The 16,072-nt window shown below is 52.2% G+C and overlaps 21 non-coding genes and 10 pseudogenes across 21 annotated transcripts; all 31 read left to right on the forward strand.

Annotated features, from left to right (window-relative positions):
• The first annotated feature begins 134 nt into the window (after window positions 1–134).
• Window positions 135–253, forward strand: LOC148925341 (5S ribosomal RNA). The gene has a single exon (XR_016131761.1). It is a non-coding gene; the product is annotated as a 5S ribosomal RNA (ribosomal RNA).
• Window positions 254–647: 394 nt separating this feature from the next.
• Window positions 648–753, forward strand: LOC148925342 (5S ribosomal RNA; annotated as a pseudogene).
• A 392-nt stretch (window positions 754–1,145) lies between these two features.
• On the forward strand, window positions 1,146–1,264 carry LOC148925343 (5S ribosomal RNA). The gene has a single exon (XR_016131708.1). It is a non-coding gene; the product is annotated as a 5S ribosomal RNA (ribosomal RNA).
• A 394-nt stretch (window positions 1,265–1,658) lies between these two features.
• On the forward strand, window positions 1,659–1,777 carry LOC148925344 (5S ribosomal RNA). The gene has a single exon (XR_016131564.1). It is a non-coding gene; the product is annotated as a 5S ribosomal RNA (ribosomal RNA).
• A 394-nt stretch (window positions 1,778–2,171) lies between these two features.
• On the forward strand, window positions 2,172–2,290 carry LOC148925345 (5S ribosomal RNA). The gene has a single exon (XR_016131565.1). It is a non-coding gene; the product is annotated as a 5S ribosomal RNA (ribosomal RNA).
• Window positions 2,291–2,684: 394 nt separating this feature from the next.
• LOC148925346 (5S ribosomal RNA) lies at window positions 2,685–2,790 on the forward strand (annotated as a pseudogene).
• Window positions 2,791–3,182: 392 nt separating this feature from the next.
• LOC148925347 (5S ribosomal RNA) lies at window positions 3,183–3,301 on the forward strand. The gene has a single exon (XR_016131070.1). It is a non-coding gene; the product is annotated as a 5S ribosomal RNA (ribosomal RNA).
• Window positions 3,302–3,935: 634 nt separating this feature from the next.
• LOC148925348 (5S ribosomal RNA) lies at window positions 3,936–4,041 on the forward strand (annotated as a pseudogene).
• A 393-nt stretch (window positions 4,042–4,434) lies between these two features.
• Window positions 4,435–4,553, forward strand: LOC148925349 (5S ribosomal RNA). The gene has a single exon (XR_016131166.1). It is a non-coding gene; the product is annotated as a 5S ribosomal RNA (ribosomal RNA).
• Window positions 4,554–4,947: 394 nt separating this feature from the next.
• On the forward strand, window positions 4,948–5,066 carry LOC148925350 (5S ribosomal RNA). The gene has a single exon (XR_016131825.1). It is a non-coding gene; the product is annotated as a 5S ribosomal RNA (ribosomal RNA).
• Window positions 5,067–5,460: 394 nt separating this feature from the next.
• Window positions 5,461–5,579, forward strand: LOC148925351 (5S ribosomal RNA). Its single transcript, XR_016131709.1, has one exon. It is a non-coding gene; the product is annotated as a 5S ribosomal RNA (ribosomal RNA).
• Window positions 5,580–5,973: 394 nt separating this feature from the next.
• LOC148925352 (5S ribosomal RNA) lies at window positions 5,974–6,092 on the forward strand (annotated as a pseudogene).
• A 394-nt stretch (window positions 6,093–6,486) lies between these two features.
• LOC148925353 (5S ribosomal RNA) lies at window positions 6,487–6,605 on the forward strand. The gene has a single exon (XR_016131510.1). It is a non-coding gene; the product is annotated as a 5S ribosomal RNA (ribosomal RNA).
• A 394-nt stretch (window positions 6,606–6,999) lies between these two features.
• On the forward strand, window positions 7,000–7,118 carry LOC148925354 (5S ribosomal RNA). Its single transcript, XR_016131870.1, has one exon. It is a non-coding gene; the product is annotated as a 5S ribosomal RNA (ribosomal RNA).
• Window positions 7,119–7,513: 395 nt separating this feature from the next.
• On the forward strand, window positions 7,514–7,619 carry LOC148925355 (5S ribosomal RNA; annotated as a pseudogene).
• Window positions 7,620–8,011: 392 nt separating this feature from the next.
• On the forward strand, window positions 8,012–8,130 carry LOC148925356 (5S ribosomal RNA). The gene has a single exon (XR_016131090.1). It is a non-coding gene; the product is annotated as a 5S ribosomal RNA (ribosomal RNA).
• A 394-nt stretch (window positions 8,131–8,524) lies between these two features.
• On the forward strand, window positions 8,525–8,643 carry LOC148925357 (5S ribosomal RNA). Its single transcript, XR_016131488.1, has one exon. It is a non-coding gene; the product is annotated as a 5S ribosomal RNA (ribosomal RNA).
• Window positions 8,644–9,037: 394 nt separating this feature from the next.
• LOC148925358 (5S ribosomal RNA) lies at window positions 9,038–9,156 on the forward strand. The gene has a single exon (XR_016131188.1). It is a non-coding gene; the product is annotated as a 5S ribosomal RNA (ribosomal RNA).
• Window positions 9,157–9,550: 394 nt separating this feature from the next.
• Window positions 9,551–9,669, forward strand: LOC148925359 (5S ribosomal RNA). The gene has a single exon (XR_016131760.1). It is a non-coding gene; the product is annotated as a 5S ribosomal RNA (ribosomal RNA).
• A 395-nt stretch (window positions 9,670–10,064) lies between these two features.
• LOC148925360 (5S ribosomal RNA) lies at window positions 10,065–10,183 on the forward strand. The gene has a single exon (XR_016131253.1). It is a non-coding gene; the product is annotated as a 5S ribosomal RNA (ribosomal RNA).
• A 394-nt stretch (window positions 10,184–10,577) lies between these two features.
• On the forward strand, window positions 10,578–10,696 carry LOC148925361 (5S ribosomal RNA; annotated as a pseudogene).
• A 394-nt stretch (window positions 10,697–11,090) lies between these two features.
• LOC148925362 (5S ribosomal RNA) lies at window positions 11,091–11,209 on the forward strand. The gene has a single exon (XR_016132062.1). It is a non-coding gene; the product is annotated as a 5S ribosomal RNA (ribosomal RNA).
• A 394-nt stretch (window positions 11,210–11,603) lies between these two features.
• On the forward strand, window positions 11,604–11,709 carry LOC148925363 (5S ribosomal RNA; annotated as a pseudogene).
• Window positions 11,710–12,101: 392 nt separating this feature from the next.
• On the forward strand, window positions 12,102–12,220 carry LOC148925364 (5S ribosomal RNA). The gene has a single exon (XR_016132124.1). It is a non-coding gene; the product is annotated as a 5S ribosomal RNA (ribosomal RNA).
• Window positions 12,221–12,614: 394 nt separating this feature from the next.
• On the forward strand, window positions 12,615–12,733 carry LOC148925365 (5S ribosomal RNA; annotated as a pseudogene).
• Window positions 12,734–13,116: 383 nt separating this feature from the next.
• Window positions 13,117–13,235, forward strand: LOC148925366 (5S ribosomal RNA). Its single transcript, XR_016131170.1, has one exon. It is a non-coding gene; the product is annotated as a 5S ribosomal RNA (ribosomal RNA).
• Window positions 13,236–13,629: 394 nt separating this feature from the next.
• On the forward strand, window positions 13,630–13,735 carry LOC148925367 (5S ribosomal RNA; annotated as a pseudogene).
• A 392-nt stretch (window positions 13,736–14,127) lies between these two features.
• Window positions 14,128–14,246, forward strand: LOC148925368 (5S ribosomal RNA). Its single transcript, XR_016131316.1, has one exon. It is a non-coding gene; the product is annotated as a 5S ribosomal RNA (ribosomal RNA).
• Window positions 14,247–14,640: 394 nt separating this feature from the next.
• On the forward strand, window positions 14,641–14,759 carry LOC148925369 (5S ribosomal RNA). The gene has a single exon (XR_016131826.1). It is a non-coding gene; the product is annotated as a 5S ribosomal RNA (ribosomal RNA).
• Window positions 14,760–15,153: 394 nt separating this feature from the next.
• On the forward strand, window positions 15,154–15,272 carry LOC148925370 (5S ribosomal RNA; annotated as a pseudogene).
• A 383-nt stretch (window positions 15,273–15,655) lies between these two features.
• Window positions 15,656–15,774, forward strand: LOC148925371 (5S ribosomal RNA). The gene has a single exon (XR_016131595.1). It is a non-coding gene; the product is annotated as a 5S ribosomal RNA (ribosomal RNA).
• Window positions 15,775–16,072: the final 298 nt, after the last annotated feature.

Raw genomic sequence — 16,072 nt, forward strand, 5'->3', positions numbered from 1 at the left:
AGAGCTTCACGGTGATATGCTGTGGGTCCCGTAACTCCTTCCCGATCAAAAGTTATACCCGCCTGGAGGGTGGGGGATCAGAACCTGCGCACGGGAGCGTACGCTATGAAAGAATAAAGTGCGGGGCTATTGATGGGTGCGATCATACCAGCACTAATGCACCGGATCCCATCAGAACTCCGAAGTTATGCGTGCTTGGGCGAGAGTAGTACTAGGATGGGTGACCCCCTGGGATGTCCTTGCGTTGCACCCCTTTTTTTGCGAGTGCGTTCATTTTTTTTTTCCGTTCAGTTGGTCTTGATGTGGTCCGACACTCGATTAGCTGTTGTCGAGTACGAGGACAAAAAGTATGACAATCTCCACGAGCCGGTGATGAGCGGGTCCCACAATCTTAAACGTGCCGAAAAACAGTAGCTGCGAACTAAAAGTGTTCGAAATGGCTCGAAACGGCCTCTTTTTGCTTCCCGGAGTAGCCACGGGCTGTACCCGTTGCTCAGAACGTGGGGCTCGGCGAGAGCTTCGCGGTGATATGCTGTGGGTCCCGTAACTCCTTCCCGATCAAAAGTTATACCCGTCTGGAGGGTGAGGGATCAGAACCTGCGCACGGGAGCGTACGCTATGAAAGAATAAAGTGCGGGGCTATTGATGGGTGCGATCATACCAGCACTAATGCACCGGATCCCATCAGAACTCCGAAGTTAAGCGTGCTTGGGCGAGAGTAGTACTAGGATGGGTGACCCCCTGTTGCACCCCTTTTTTTGCGAGTGCGTTCATTTTTTTTCCGTTCAGTTGGTCTTGATGTGGTCCGACACTCGATTAGTGGTTGTCGAGTACGAGGACAAAAAGTACGACAATCTCCACGAGCCGGTGATGAGCGGGTCCCACAATCTTAAACGTGCCGAAAAACTGTAGCTGCGAACTAAAAGTGTTCGAAATGGCTCGAAACGGCCTCTTTTTGCTTCCCAGAGTAGCCACGGGCTGTACCCGTTGCTCAGAACGTGGGGCTCGGCGAGAGCTTCGCGGTGATATGCTGTGGGTCCCGTAACTCCTTCCGGATCAAAAGTTATGCCTGTGTGAAGGGTGGGGGATCAGAACCTGCGCACGGGAGCGTACGCTATGAAAGAATAAAGTGCGAGGCTATTGATGGGTGCGATCATACCAGTACTAATGCACCGGATCCCATCAGAACTCCGAAGTTATGCGTGCTTGGGCGAGAGTAGTACTAGGATGGGTGACCCCCTGGGATGTCCTTGTGTTGCACCCCTTTTTTTGCGAGTGCGTTCATTTTTTTTTTCCGTTCAGTTGGTCTTGATGTGGTCCGACACTCGATTAGCTGTTGTCGAGTACGAGGACAAAAAGTATGACAATCTCCACGAGCCGGTGATGAGCGGGTCCCACAATCTTAAACGTGCCGAAAAACAGTAGCTGCGAACTAAAAGTGTTCGAAATGGCTCGAAACGGCCTCTTTTTGCTTCCCGGAGTAGCCACGGGCTGTACACGTAGCTCAGAACGTGGGGCTCAGCGAGAGCTTCGCGGTGATATGCTGTGGGTCCCGTAACTCCTTCCAGATCAAAAGTTATGCCTGTGTGAAGGGTGGGGGATCAGAACCTGCGCACGGGAGCGTACGCTATGAAAGAATAAAGTGCGAGGCTATTGATGGGTGCGATCATACCAGCACTAATGCACCGGATCCCATCAGAACTCCGAAGTTATGCGTGCTTGGGCGAGAGTAGTACTAGGATGGGTGACCCCCTGGGATGTCCTTGTGTTGCACCCCTTTTTTTGCGAGTGCGTTCATTTTTTTTTTCCGTTCAGTTGGTCTTGATGTGGTCCGACACTCGATTAGCTGTTGTCGAGTACGAGGACAAAAAGTATGACAATCTCCACGAGCCGGTGATGAGCGGGTCCCACAATCTTAAACGTGCCGAAAAACAGTAGCTGCGAACTAAAAGTGTTCGAAATGGCTCGAAACGGCCTCTTTTTGCTTCCCGGAGTAGCCACGGGCTGTACCCGTTGCTCAGAACGAGGGGCTCGGCGAGAGCTTCGCGGTGATATGCTGTGGGTCCCGTAACTCCTTCCCGATCAAAAGTTATACCCGTCTGGAGGGTGGGGGATCAGAACCTGCGCACGGGAGCGTACGCTATGAAAGAATAAAGTGCGGGGCTATTGATGGGTGCGATCATACCAGCACTAATGCACCGGATCCCATCAGAACTCCGAAGTTATGCGTGCTTGGGCGAGAGTAGTACTAGGATGGGTGACCCCCTGGGATGTCCTTGTGTTGCACCCCTTTTTTTGCGAGTGCGTTCATTTTTTTTTTCCGTTCAGTTGGTCTTGATGTGGTCCGACACTCGATTAGCTGTTGTCGAGTACGAGGACAAAAAGTATGACAATCTCCACGAGCCGGTGATGAGCGGGTCCCACAATCTTAAACGTGCCGAAAAACAGTAGCTGCGAACTAAAAGTGTTCGAAATGGCTCGAAACGGCCTCTTTTTGCTTCCCGGAGTAGCCACGGGCTGTACCCGTTGCTCAGAACGTGGGGCTCGGCGAGAGCTTCGCGGTGATATGCTGTGGGTCCCGTAACTCCTTCCCGATCAAAAGTTATACCCGTCTGGAGGGTGGGGGATCAGAACCTGCGCACGGGAGCGTACGCTATGAAAGAATAAAGTGCGGGGCTATTGATGGGTGCGATCATACCAGCACTAATGCACCGGATCCCATCAGAACTCCGAAGTTAAGCGTGCTTGGGCGAGAGTAGTACTAGGATGGGTGACCCCCTGTTGCACCCCTTTTTTTGCGAGTGCGTTCATTTTTTTTCCGTTCAGTTGGTCTTGATGTGGTCCGACACTCGATTAGTGGTTGTCGAGTACGAGGACAAAAAGTACGACAATCTCCACGAGCCGGTGATGAGCGGGTCCCACAATCTTAAACGTGCCGAAAAACTGTAGCTGCGAACTAAAAGTGTTCGAAATGGCTCGAAACGGCCTCTTTTTGCTTCCCAGAGTAGCCACGGGCTGTACCCGTTGCTCAGAACGTGGGGCTCGGCGAGAGCTTCGCGGTGATATGCTGTGGGTCCCGTAACTCCTTCCGGATCAAAAGTTATGCCTGTGTGAAGGGTGGGGGATCAGAACCTGCGCACGGGAGCGTACGCTATGAAAGAATAAAGTGCGAGGCTATTGATGGGTGCGATCATACCAGTACTAATGCACCGGATCCCATCAGAACTCCGAAGTTAAGCGTGCTTGGGCGAGAGTAGTACTAGGATGGGTGACTCCCTGGGAAGTCCTTGTGTTGCACCCCTTTTTTTGCGAGTGCGTTCATTTTTTTTTTCCGTTCAGTTGGTCTTGATGTGGTCCGACACTCGATTAGCTGTTGTCGTGTACGAGGACAAAAAGTACGACAATCTCCACGAGCCGGTGACGAGCGGGTCCCACAATCTTAAACGTGCCGAAAAACAGTAGCTGCGAACTAAAAGTGTTCGAAATGGCTCGAAACGGCCTCTTTTTGCTTCCCGGAGTAGCCACGGGTTGTACCCGTAGCTCAGAACGTGGGGCTCGGCGAGAGCTTCGCGGTGATATGTTGTGGGTCCCGTAACTCCTTCCCGATCAAAAGTTATACCCGTCTGGAGGGTGGGGGATCAGAACCTTCGCACGGGAGCGTACGCTATGAAAGAATAAAGTGCGGGGCTATTGATGGGTGCGATCATACCAGCACTAATGCACCGGATCCCATCAGAACTCCGAAGTTAAGCGTGCTTGGGCGAGAGTAGTACTAGGATGGGTGACCCGTGGGGCTCGGCGAGAGCTTCGCGGTGATATGTTGTGGGTCCCGTAACTCCTTCCCGATCAAAAGTTATACCCGTCTGGAGGGTGGGGGATCAGAACCTGCGCACGGGAGCGTACGCTATGAAAGAGTAAAGTGCGGGGCTATTGATGGGTGCGATCATACCAGCACTAATGCACCGGATCCCATCAGAACTCCGAAGTTAAGCGTGCTTGGGCGAGAGTAGTACTAGGATGGGTGACCCCCTGTTGCACCCCTTTTTTTGCGAGTGCGTTCATTTTTTTTTCCGTTCAGTTGGTCTTGATGTGGTCCGACACTCGATTAGTGGTTGTCGAGTACGAGGACAAAAAGTACGACAATCTCCACGAGCCGGTGATGAGCAGGTCCCACAATCTTAAACGTGCCGAAAAACTGTAGCTGCGAACTAAAAGTGTTCGAAATGGCTCGAAACGGCCTCTTTTTGCTTCCCAGAGTAGCCACGGGCTGTACCCGTTGCTCAGAACGTGGGGCTCGGCGAGAGCTTCGCGGTGATATTCTGTGGGTCCCGTAACTCCTTCCGGATCAAAAGTTATGCCTGTGTGAAGGGTGGGGGATCAGAACCTGCGCACGGGAGCGTACGCTATGAAAGAATAAAGTGCGAGGCTATTGATGGGTGCGATCATACCAGCTCTAATGCACCGGATCCCATCAGAACTCCGAAGTTAAGCGTGCTTGGGCGAGAGTAGTACTAGGATGGGTGACTCCCTGGGAAGTCCTTGTGTTGCACCCCTTTTTTTGCGAGTGCGTTCATTTTTTTTTTCCGTTCAGTTGGTCTTGATGTGGTCCGACACTCGATTAGCTGTTGTCGAGTACGAGGACAAAAAGTACGACAATCTCCACGAGCCGGTGACGAGCGGGTCCCACAATCTTAAACGTGCCGAAAAACAGTAGCTGCGAACTAAAAGTGTTCGAAATGGCTCGAAACGGCCTCTTTTTGCTTCCCGGAGTAGCCACGGGTTGTACCCGTAGCTCAGAACGTGGGGCTCGGCGAGAGCTTCGCGGTGATATGTTGTGGGTCCCGTAACTCATTCCCGATCAAAAGTTATACCCGTCTAGAGGGTGGGGGATCAGAACCTGCGCACGGGAGCGTACGCTATGAAAGAATAAAGTGCGGGGCTATTGATGGGTGCGATCATACCAGCACTAATGCACCGGATCCCATCAGAACTCCGAGGTTAAGCGTGCTTGGGCGAGAGTAGTACTAGGATGGGTGACCCCCTGGGAAGTCCTCGTGTTGCACCCCTTTTTTTGCGAGTGCGTTCATTTTTTTTTTCCGTTCAGTTGGTCTTGATGTGGTCCGACACTCGATTAGCTGTTGTCGAGTACTAGGACAAAAAGTACGACAAACTCCACGAGCCCGTGACGAGCGGGTCCCACAATCTTAAACGTGCCGAAAAACAGTAGCTGCGAACTAAAAGTGTTCGAAATGGCTCGAAACGGCCTCTTTTTGCTTCCCGGAGTAGCCACGGGCTGTACACGTAGCTCAGAACGTGGGGCTCGGCGAGAGCTTCGCGGTGATATTCTGTGGGTCCCGTAACTCCTTCCGGATCAAAAGTTATGCCTGTGTGAAGGGTGGGGGATCAGAACCTGCGCACGGGAGCGTACGCTATGAAAGAATAAAGTGCGAGGCTATTGATGGGTGCGATCATACCAGTACTAATGCACCGGATCCCATCAGAACTCCGAAGTTATGCGTGCTTGGGCGAGAGTAGTACTAGGATGGGTGACCCCCTGGGATGTCCTTGTGTTGCACCCCTTTTTTTGCGAGTGCGTTCATTTTTTTTTTCCGTTCAGTTGGTCTTGATGTGGTCCGACACTCGATTAGCTGTTGTCGAGTACGAGGACAAAAAGTATGACAATCTCCACGAGCCGGTGATGAGCGGGTCCCACAATCTTAAACGTGCCGAAAAACAGTAGCTGCGAACTAAAAGTGTTCGAAATGGCTCGAAACGGCCTCTTTTTGCTTCCCGGAGTAGCCACGGGCTGTACACGTAGCTCAGAACGTGGGGCTCGGCGAGAGCTTCGCGGTGATATGCTGTGGGTCCCGTAACTCCTTCCGGATCAAAAGTTATGCCTGTGTGAAGGGTGGGGGATCAGAACCTGCGCACGGGAGCGTACGCTATGAAAGAATAAAGTGCGAGGCTATTGATGGGTGCGATCATACCAGCACTAATGCACCGAATCCCATCAGAACTCCGAAGTTATGCGTGCTTGGGCGAGAGTACTACTAGGATGGGTGACCCCTTGGGAAGTCCTTGTGTTGCATCCCTTTTTTTGCGAGTGCGTTCATTTTTTTTTTCCGTTCAGTTGGTCTTGATGTGGTCCGACACTCGATTAGCTGTTGTCGAGCACGAGGACAAAAAGTACGACAAACTCCACGAGCCGGTGACGAGCGGGTCCCACAATCTCAAACGTGCCGAAAAACAGTAGCTGCGAACTAAAAGTATTCGAAATGGCTCGAAACGGCCTCTTTTTGCTTCCCGGAGTAGCCACGGGCTGTACACGTAGCTCAGAACGTGGGGCTCGGCGAGAGCTTCGCGGTGATATTCTGTGGGTCCCGTAACTCCTTCCGGATCAAAAGTTATGCCTGTGTGAAGGGTGGGGGATCAGAACCTGCGCACGGGAGCGTACGCTATGACAGAATAAAGTGCGAGGCTATTGATGGGTGCGATCATACCAGCACTAATGCATCGGATCCCATCAGAACTCCGAGGTTAAGCGTGCTTGGGCAAGAGTAGTACTAGGATGGGTGACCCCCTGGGAAGTCCTCGTGTTGCACCCCTTTTTTTGCGAGTGCGTTCATTTTTTTTTTCCGTTCAGTTGGTCTTGATGTGGTCCGACACTCGATTAGCTGTTGTCGAGTACGAGGACAAAAAGTACGACAATCTCCCCGAGCCGGTGACGAGCGGGTCCCACAATCTTAAACGTGCCGGAAAACAGTAGCTGCGAACTAAAAGTGTTCGAAATGGCTCGAAACGGCCTCTGTTTGCTTCCCGGAGTAGCCACGGGCTGTACACGTAGCTCAGAACGTGGGGCTCGGCGAGAGCTTCGCGGTGATATGCTGTGGGTCCCGTAACTCCTTCAGGATCAAAAGTTATGCCTGTGTGAAGGGTGGGGGATCAGAACCTGCGCACGGGAGTGTACGCTATGAAAGAATAAAGTGCGAGGCTATTGATCGGTGCGATCATACCAGCACTAATGCACCGGATCCCATCAGAACTCCGAAGTTAAGCGTGCTTGGGCGAGAGTAGTACTAGGATGGGTGACCCCCTGGGAAGTCCTCGTGTTGCACCCCTTTTTTTGCGAGTGCGTTCATTTTTTTTTTTGCGTTCAGTTGGTCTTGATGTGGTCCGACACTCGATTAGCTGTTGTCGAGTACGAGGACAAAAAGTACGACAATCTCCCCGAGCCGGTGACGAGCGGGTCCCACAATCTTAAACGTGCCGGAAAACAGTAGCTGCGAACTAAAAGTGTTCGAAATGGCTCGAAACGGCCTCTTTTTGCTTCCCGGAGTAGCCACGGGCTGTACACGTAGCTCAGAACGTGGGGCTCGGCGAGAGCTTCGCGGTGATATGCTGTGGGTCCCGTAACTCCTTCCGGATCAAAAGTTATGCCTGTGTGAAGGGTGGGGGATCAGAACCTGCGCACGGGAGCGTACGCTATGAAAGAATAAAGTGCGAGGCTATTGATGGGTGCGATCATACCAGCACTAATGCACCGGATCCCATCAGAACTCCGAAGTTAAGCGTGCTTGGGCGAGAGTAGTACTAGGATGGGTGACCCCCTGTTGCACCCCTTTTTTTGCGAGTGCGTTCATTTTTTTTCCGTTCAGTTGGTCTTGATGTGGTCCGACACTCGATTAGCTGTTGTCGAGCACGAGGACAAAAAGTACGACAAACTCCACGAGCCGGTGACGAGCGGGTCCCACAATCTCAAACGTGCCGAAAAACAGTAGCTGCGAACTAAAAGTATTCGAAATGGCTCGAAACGGCCTCTTTTTGCTTCCCGGAGTAGCCACGGGCTGTACACGTAGCTCAGAACGTGGGGCTCGGCGAGAGCTTCGCGGTGATATTCTGTGGGTCCCGTAACTCCTTCCGGATCAAAAGTTATGCCTGTGTGAAGGGTGGGGGATCAGAACCTGCGCACGGGAGCGTACGCTATGACAGAATAAAGTGCGAGGCTATTGATGGGTGCGATCATACCAGCACTAATGCATCGGATCCCATCAGAACTCCGAGGTTAAGCGTGCTTGGGCGAGAGTAGTACTAGGATGGGTGACCCCCTGGGAAGTCCTCGTGTTGCACCCCTTTTTTTGCGAGTGCGTTCATTTTTTTTTTCCGTTCAGTTGGTCTTGATGTGGTCCGACACTCGATTAGCTGTTGTCGAGCACGAGGACAAAAAGTACGACAAACTCCACGAGCCGGTGACGAGCGGGTCCCACAATCTCAAACGTGCCGAAAAACAGTAGCTGCGAACTAAAAGTATTCGAAATGGCTCGAAACGGCCTCTTTTTGCTTCCCGGAGTAGCCACGGGCTGTACACGTAGCTCAGAACGTGGGGCTCGGCGAGAGCTTCGCGGTGATATGCTGTGGGTCCCGTAACTCCTTCCGGATCAAAAGTTATGCCTGTGTGAAGGGTGGGGGATCAGAACCTGCGCACGGGAGCGTACGCTATGACAGAATAAAGTGCGCGGCTATTGATGGGTACGATCATACCAGCACTAATGCACCGGATCCCATCAGAACTCCGAGGTTAAGCGTGCTTGGGCGAGAGTAGTACTAGGATGGGTGACCCCCTGGGAAGTCCTTGTGTTGCACCCCTTTTTTTGCGAGTGCGTTCATTTTTTTTTTCCGTTCAGTTGGTTTTGATGTGGTCCGACACTCGATTAGCTGTTGTCGAGTACGAGGACAAAAAGTACGACAATCTCCCCGAGCCGGTGACGGGCGGGTCCCACAATCTTAAACGTGCCGGAAAACAGTAGCTGCGAACTAAAAGTGTTCGAAATGGCTCGAAACGGCCTCTGTTTGCTTCCCGGAGTAGCCACGGGCTGTACACTTAGCTCAGAACGTGGGGCTCGCCGAGAGCTTCGCGGTGATATGCTGTGGGTCCCGTAACTCCTTCCGGATCAAAAGTTATGCCTGTGTGAAGGGTGGGGGATCAGAACCTGCGCACGGGAGCGTACGCTATGACAGAATATAGTGCGAGGCTATTGATGGGTGCGATCATACCAGCACTAATGCACCGGATCCCATCAGAACTCCGAGGTTAAGCGTGCTTGGCCGAGAGTAGTACTAGGATGGGTGACCCCCTGGGAAGTCCTCGTGTTGCACCCCTTTTTTTGCGAGTGCGTTCATTTTTTTTTTTGCGTTCAGTTGGTCTTGATGTGGTCCGACACTCGATTAGCTGTTGTCGAGTACGAGGACAAAAGTACGACAATCTCCCCGAGCCGGTGACGAGCGGGTCCCACAATCTTAAACGTTCCGGAAAACAGTAGCTGCGAACTAAAAGTGTTCGAAATGGCTCGAAACGGCCTCTGTTTGCTTCCCGGAGTAGCCACGGGCTGTACACTTAGCTCAGAACGTGGGGCTCGGCGAGAGCTTCGCGGTGATATGCTGTGGGTCCCGTAACTCCTTCAGGATCAAAAGTTATGCCTGTGTGAAGGGTGGGGGATCAGAACCTGCGCACGGGAGCGTACGCTATGAAAGAATAAAGTGCGAGGCTATTGATGGGTGCGATCATACCAGCACTAATGCACCGGATCCCATCAGAACTCCGAAGTTATGCGTGCTTGGGCGAGAGTACTACTAGGATGGGTGACCCCCTGGGAAGTCCTTGTGTTGCATCCCTTTTTTTGCGAGTGCGTTCATTTTTTTTTTCCGTTCAGTTGGTCTTGATGTGGTCCGACACTCGATTAGCTATTGTCGAGTACGAGGACAAAAAGTACGACAATCTCCACAAGCCGGTGACGAGCGGGTCCCACAATCTTAAACGTGCCGAAAAAACAGTAGCTGCGAACTAAAAGTGTTCGAAATGGCTCGAAACGGCCACTTTTTGCTTCCCGGAGTAGCCACAGGCTGTACCCGTAGCTCAGAACGTGGGGCTCGACGAGAGCTTCACGGTGATATGCTGTGGGTCCCGTAACTCCTTCCCGATCAAAAGTTATACCCGTCTGGAGGGTGGGGGATCAGAACCTGCGCACGGGAGCGTACGCTATGAAAGAATAAAGTGCGGGGTTATTGATGGGTGCGATCATACCAGCACTAATGCACCGGATCCCATCAGAACTCCGAAGTTAAGCGTGCCTGGGCGAGAGTAGTACTAGGATGGGTGACCCCCTGGGAAGTCCTCGTGTTGCACCCCTTTTTTTGCGAGTGCGTTCATTTTTTTTTTCCGTTCAGTTGGTCTTGATGTGGTCCGACACTCGATTAGCTGTTGTCGAGTACGAGGACAAAAAGTACGACAAACTCCACGAGCCGGTGACGAGTGGGTCCCACAATCTTAAACGTGCCGAAAAACAGTAGCTGCGAATTAAAAGTGTTCGAAATGGCTCGAAACGGCCTCTTTTTGCTTCCCGGAGTAGCCACGGGCTGTACACGTAGCTCAGAACGTGGGGCTCGGCGAGAGCTTCGCGGTGATATGCTGTGGGTCCCGTAACTCCTTCCGGATCAAAAGTTATGGCTGTGTGAAGGGTGGGGGATCAGAACCTGCGCACGGGAGCGTACGCTATGAAAGAATAAAGTGCGAGGCTATTGATGGGTGCGATCATACCAGCACTAATGCACCGAATCCCATCAGAACTCCGAAGTTATGCGTGCTTGGGCGAGAGTACTACTAGGATGGGTGACCCCCTGGGAAGTCCTTGTGTTGCATCCCTTTTTTTGCGAGTGCGTTCATTTTTTTTTTCCGTTCAGTTGGTCTTGATGTGGTCCGACACTCGATTAGCTGTTGTCGAGCACGAGGACAAAAAGTACGACAAACTCCACGAGCCGGTGACGAGCGGGTCCCACAATCTCAAACGTGCCGAAAAACAGTAGCTGCGAACTAAAAGTATTCGAAATGGCTCGAAACGGCCTCTTTTTGCTTCCCGGAGTAGCCACGGGCTGTACACGTAGCTCAGAACGTGGGGCTCGGCGAGAGCTTCGCGGTGATATGCTGTGGGTCCCGTAACTCCTTCCGGATCAAAAGTTATGCCTGTGTGAAGGGTGGTGGATCAGAACCTGCGCACGGGAGCGTACGCTATGACAGAATAAAGTGCGAGGCTATTGATGGGTGCGATCATACCAGCACTAATGCACCGGATCCCATCAGAACTCCGAAGTTAAGCGTGCTTGGGCGAGAGTAGTACTAGGATGGGTGACTCCCTGGGAAGTCCTTGTGTTGCACCCCTTTTTTTGCGAGTGCGTTCATTTTTTTTTTCCGTTCAGTTGGTCTTGATGTGGTCCGACACTCGATTAGCTGTTGTCGAGTACGAGGACAAAAAGTACGACAATCTCCACGAGCCGGTGATGAGCGTGTCCCACAATCTTAAACGTGCCGAAAAACAGTAGCTGCGAACTAAAAGTGTTCGAAATAGCTCGAAACGGCCTCTTTTTGCTTCCCGGAGTAGCCACGGGCTGTACCCGTAGCTCAGAACGTGGGGCTCGGCGAGAGCTTCGCGGTGATATGTTGTGGGTCCCGTAACTCCTTCCCGATCAAAAGTTATACCCGTCTGGAGGGTGGGGGATCAGAACCTGCGCACGGGAGCGTACGCTATGAAAGAATAAAGTGCGGGGCTATTGATGGGTGCGATCATACCAGCACTAATGCACCGGATCCCATCAGAACTCCGAAGTTAAGCGTGCTTGGGCGAGAGTAGTACTAGGATGGGTGACCCCCTGTTGCACCCCTTTTTTTGCGAGTGCGTTCATTTTTTTTCCGTTCAGTTGGTCTTGATGTGGTCCGACACTCGATTAGTGGTTGTCGAGTACGAGGACAAAAAGTACGACAATCTCCACGAGCCGGTGATGAGCGGGTCCCACAATCTTAAACGTGCCGAAAAACTGTAGCTGCGAACTAAAAGTGTTCGAAATGGCTCGAAACGGCCACTTTTTGCTTCCCGGAGTAGCCACAGGCTGTACCCGTAGCTCAGAACGTGGGGCTCGACGAGAGCTTCACGGTGATATGCTGTGGGTCCCGTAACTCCTTCCCGATCAAAAGTTATACCCGTCTGGAGGGTGGGGGATCAGAACCTGCGCACGGGAGCGTACGCTATGAAAGAATAAAGTGCGGGGTTATTGATGGGTGCGATCATACCAGCACTAATGCACCGGATCCCATCAGAACTCCGAAGTTAAGCGTGCTTGGGCGAGAGTAGTACTAGGATGGGTGACCCCCTGGGAAGTCCTCGTGTTGCACCCCTTTTTTTGCGAGTGCGTTCATTTTTTTTTTCCGTTCAGTTGGTCTTGATGTGGTCCGACACTCGATTAGCTGTTGTCGAGTACGAGGACAAAAAGTACGACAAACTCCACGAGCCGGTGACGAGTGGGTCCCACAATCTTAAACGTGCCGAAAAACAGTAGCTGCGAATTAAAAGTGTTCGAAATGGCTCGAAACGGCCTCTTTTTGCTTCCCGGAGTAGCCACGGGCTGTACACGTAGCTCAGAACGTGGGGCTCGGCGAGAGCTTCGCGGTGATATGCTGTGGGTCCCGTAACTCCTTCCGGATCAAAAGTTATGCCTGTGTGAAGGGTGGGGGATCAGAACCTGCGCACGGGAGCGTACGCTATGAAAGAATAAAGTGCGAGGCTATTGATGGGTGCGATCATACCAGCACTAATGCACCGAATCCCATCAGAACTCCGAAGTTATGCGTGCTTGGGCGAGAGTACTACTAGGATGGGTGACCCCCTGGGAAGTCCTTGTGTTGCATCCCTTTTTTTGCGAGTGCGTTCATTTTTTTTTTCCGTTCAGTTGGTCTTGATGTGGTCCGACACTCGATTAGCTGTTGTCGAGCACGAGGACAAAAAGTACGACAAACTCCACGAGCGGGTCCCACAATCTCAAACGTGCCGAAAAACAGTAGCTGCGAACTAAAAGTATTCGAAATGGCTCGAAACGGCCTCTTTTTGCTTCCCGGAGTAGCCACGGGCTGTACACGTAGCTCAGAACGTGGGGCTCGGCGAGAGCTTCGCGGTGATATGCTGTGGGTCCCGTAACTCCTTCCGGATCAAAAGTTATGCCTGTGTGAAGGGTGGGGGATCAGAACCTGCGCACGGGAGCGTACGCTATGACAGAATAAAGTGCGAGGCTATTGATGGGTGCGATCATACCAGCACTAATGCACTGGATCCCATCAGAACTCCGAAGTTAAGCGTGCTTGGGCGAGAGTAGTACTAGGATGGGTGACTCCCTGGGAAGTCCTTGTGTTGCACCCCTTTTTTTGCGAGTGCGTTCATTTTTTTTTTCCGTTCAGTTGGTCTTGATGTGGTCCGACACTCGATTAGCTGTTGTCGAGTACGAGGACAAAAAGTACGACAATCTCCACGAGCCGGTGATGAGCGGGTCCCACAATCTTAAACGTGCCGAAAAACAGTAGCTGCGAACTAAAAGTGTTCGAAATAGCTCGAAACGGCCTCTTTTTGCTTCCCGGAGTAGCCACGGGCTGTACCCGTAGCTCAGAACGTGGGGCTCGGCGAGAGCTTCGCGGTGATATGTTGTGGGTCCCGTAACTCCTTCCCGATCAAAAGTTATACCCGTCTGGAGGGTGGGGGATCAGAACCTGCGCACGGGAGCGTACGCTATGAAAGAATAAAGTGCGGGGCTATTGATGGGTGCGATCATACCAGCACTAATGCACCGGATCCCATCAGAACTCCGAAGTTAAGCGTGCTTGGGCGAGAGTAGTACTAGGATGGGTGACCCCCTGTTGCACCCCTTTTTTTGCGAGTGCGTTCATTTTTTTTCCGTTCAGTTGGTCTTGATGTGGTCCGACACTCGATTAGTGGTTGTCGAGTACGAGGACAAAAAGTACGACAATCTCCACGAGCCGGTGATGAGCGGGTCCCACAATCTTAAACGTGCTGAAAAACTGTAGCTGCGAACTAAAAGTGTTCGAAATGGCTCGAAACGGCCTCTTTTTGCTTCCCAGAGTAGCCACGGGCTGTACCCGTTGCTCAGAACGTGGGGCTCGGCGAGAGCTTCGCGGTGATATGCTGTGGGTCCCGTAACTCCTTCCGGATCAAAAGTTATGCCTGTGTGAAGGGTGGGGGATCAGAACCTGCGCACGGGAGCGTACGCTATGAAAGAATAAAGTGCGAGGCTATTGATGGGTGCGATCATACCAGCCCTAATGCACCGGATCCCATCAGAACTCCGAAGTTAAGCGTGCTTGGGCGAGAGTAGTACTAGGATGGGTGACTCCCTGGGAAGTCCTTGTGTTGCACCCCTTTTTTTGCGAGTGCGTTCATTTTTTTTTTCCGTTCAGTTGGTCTTGATGTGGTCCGACACTCGATTAGCTGTTGTCGAGTACGAGGACAAAAAGTACGACAATCTCCACGAGCCGGTGACGAGCGGGTCCCACAATCTCAAACGTGCCGAAAAACAGTAACTGCGAACTAAAAGTATTCGAAATGGCTCGAAACGGCCTCTTTTTGCTTCCCGGAGTAGCCACGGCCTGTACACGTAGCTCAGAACGTGGGGCTCGGCGAGAGCTTCGCGGTGATATGCTGTGGGTCCCGTAACTCCTTCCGGATCAAAAGTTATGCCTGTGTGAAGGGTGGGGGATCAGAACCTGCGCACGGGAGCGTACGCTATGACAGAATAAAGTGCGAGGCTATTGATGGGTGCGATCATACCAGCACTAATGCACCGGATCCCATCAGAACTCCGAGGTTAAGCGTGCTTGGGCGAGAGTAGTACTAGGATGGGTGACCCCCTGGGAAGTCCTCGTGTTGCACCCCTTTTTTTGCGAGTGCGTTCATTTTTTTTTTCCGTTCAGTTGGTCTTGATGTGGTCCGACACTCGATTAGCTGTTGTCGAGTACTAGGACAAAAAGTACGACAAACTCCACGAGCCCGTGACGAGCGGGTCCCACAATCTTAAACGTGCCGAAAAACAGTAGCTGCGAACTAAAAGTGTTCGAAATGGCTCGAAACGGCCTCTTTTTGCTTCCCGGAGTAGCCACGGGCTGTACACGTAGCTCAGAACGTGGGGCTCGGCGAGAGCTTCGCGGTGATATGCTGTGGGTCCCGTAACTCCTTCCGGATCAAAAGTTATGCCTGTGTGAAGGGTGGGGGATCAGAACCTGCGCACGGGAGCGTACGCTATGAAAGAATAAAGTGCGAGGCTATTGATGGGTGCGATCATACCAGCACTAATGCACCGAATCCCATCAGAACTCCGAAGTTATGCGTGCTTGGGCGAGAGTACTACTAGGATGGGTGACCCCCTGGGAAGTCCTTGTGTTGCATCCCTTTTTTTGCGAGTGCGTTCATTTTTTTTTTCCGTTCAGTTGGTCTTGATGTGGTCCGACACTCGATTAGCTGTTGTCGAGCACGAGGACAAAAAGTACGACAAACTCCACGAGCGGGTCCCACAATCTCAAACGTGCCGAAAAACAGTAGCTGCGAACTAAAAGTATTCGAAATGGCTCGAAACGGCCTCTTTTTGCTTCCCGGAGTAGCCACGGGCTGTACACGTAGCTCAGAACGTGGGGCTCGGCGAGAGCTTCGCGGTGATATGCTGTGGGTCCCGTAACTCCTTCCGGATCAAAAGTTATGCCTGTGTGAAGGGTGGGGGATCAGAACCTGCGCACGGGAGCGTACGCTATGACAGAATAAAGTGCGAGGCTATTGATGGGTGCGATCATACCAGCACTAATGCACCGGATCCCATCAGAACTCCGAAGTTAAGCGTGCTTTGGCGAGAGTAGTACTAGGATGGGTGACTCCCTGGGAAGTCCTTGTGTTGCATCCCTTTTTTTGCGAGTGCGTTCATTTTTTTTTTCCGTTCAGTTGGTCTTGATGTGGTCCGACACTCGATTAGCTGTTGTCGAGTACGAGGACAAAAAGTACGACAATCTCCACGAGCCGGTGATGAGCGGGTCCCACAATCTTAAACGTGCCGAAAAACAGTAGCTGCGAACTAAAAGTGTTCGAAATAGCTCGAAACGGCCTCTTTTTGCTTCCCGGAGTAGCCACGGGCTGTACCCGTAGCTCAGAACGTGGGGCTCGGCGAGAGCTTCGCGGTGATATGTTGTGGGTCCCGTAACTCC

This window comes from Salvia hispanica, chromosome 5 (assembly GCF_029641045.1).
Source record: "Salvia hispanica isolate PSC_SH4W2 chromosome 5, Shi_PSC_v1, whole genome shotgun sequence".
NCBI lineage: Eukaryota > Viridiplantae > Streptophyta > Magnoliopsida > Lamiales > Lamiaceae > Salvia > Salvia hispanica.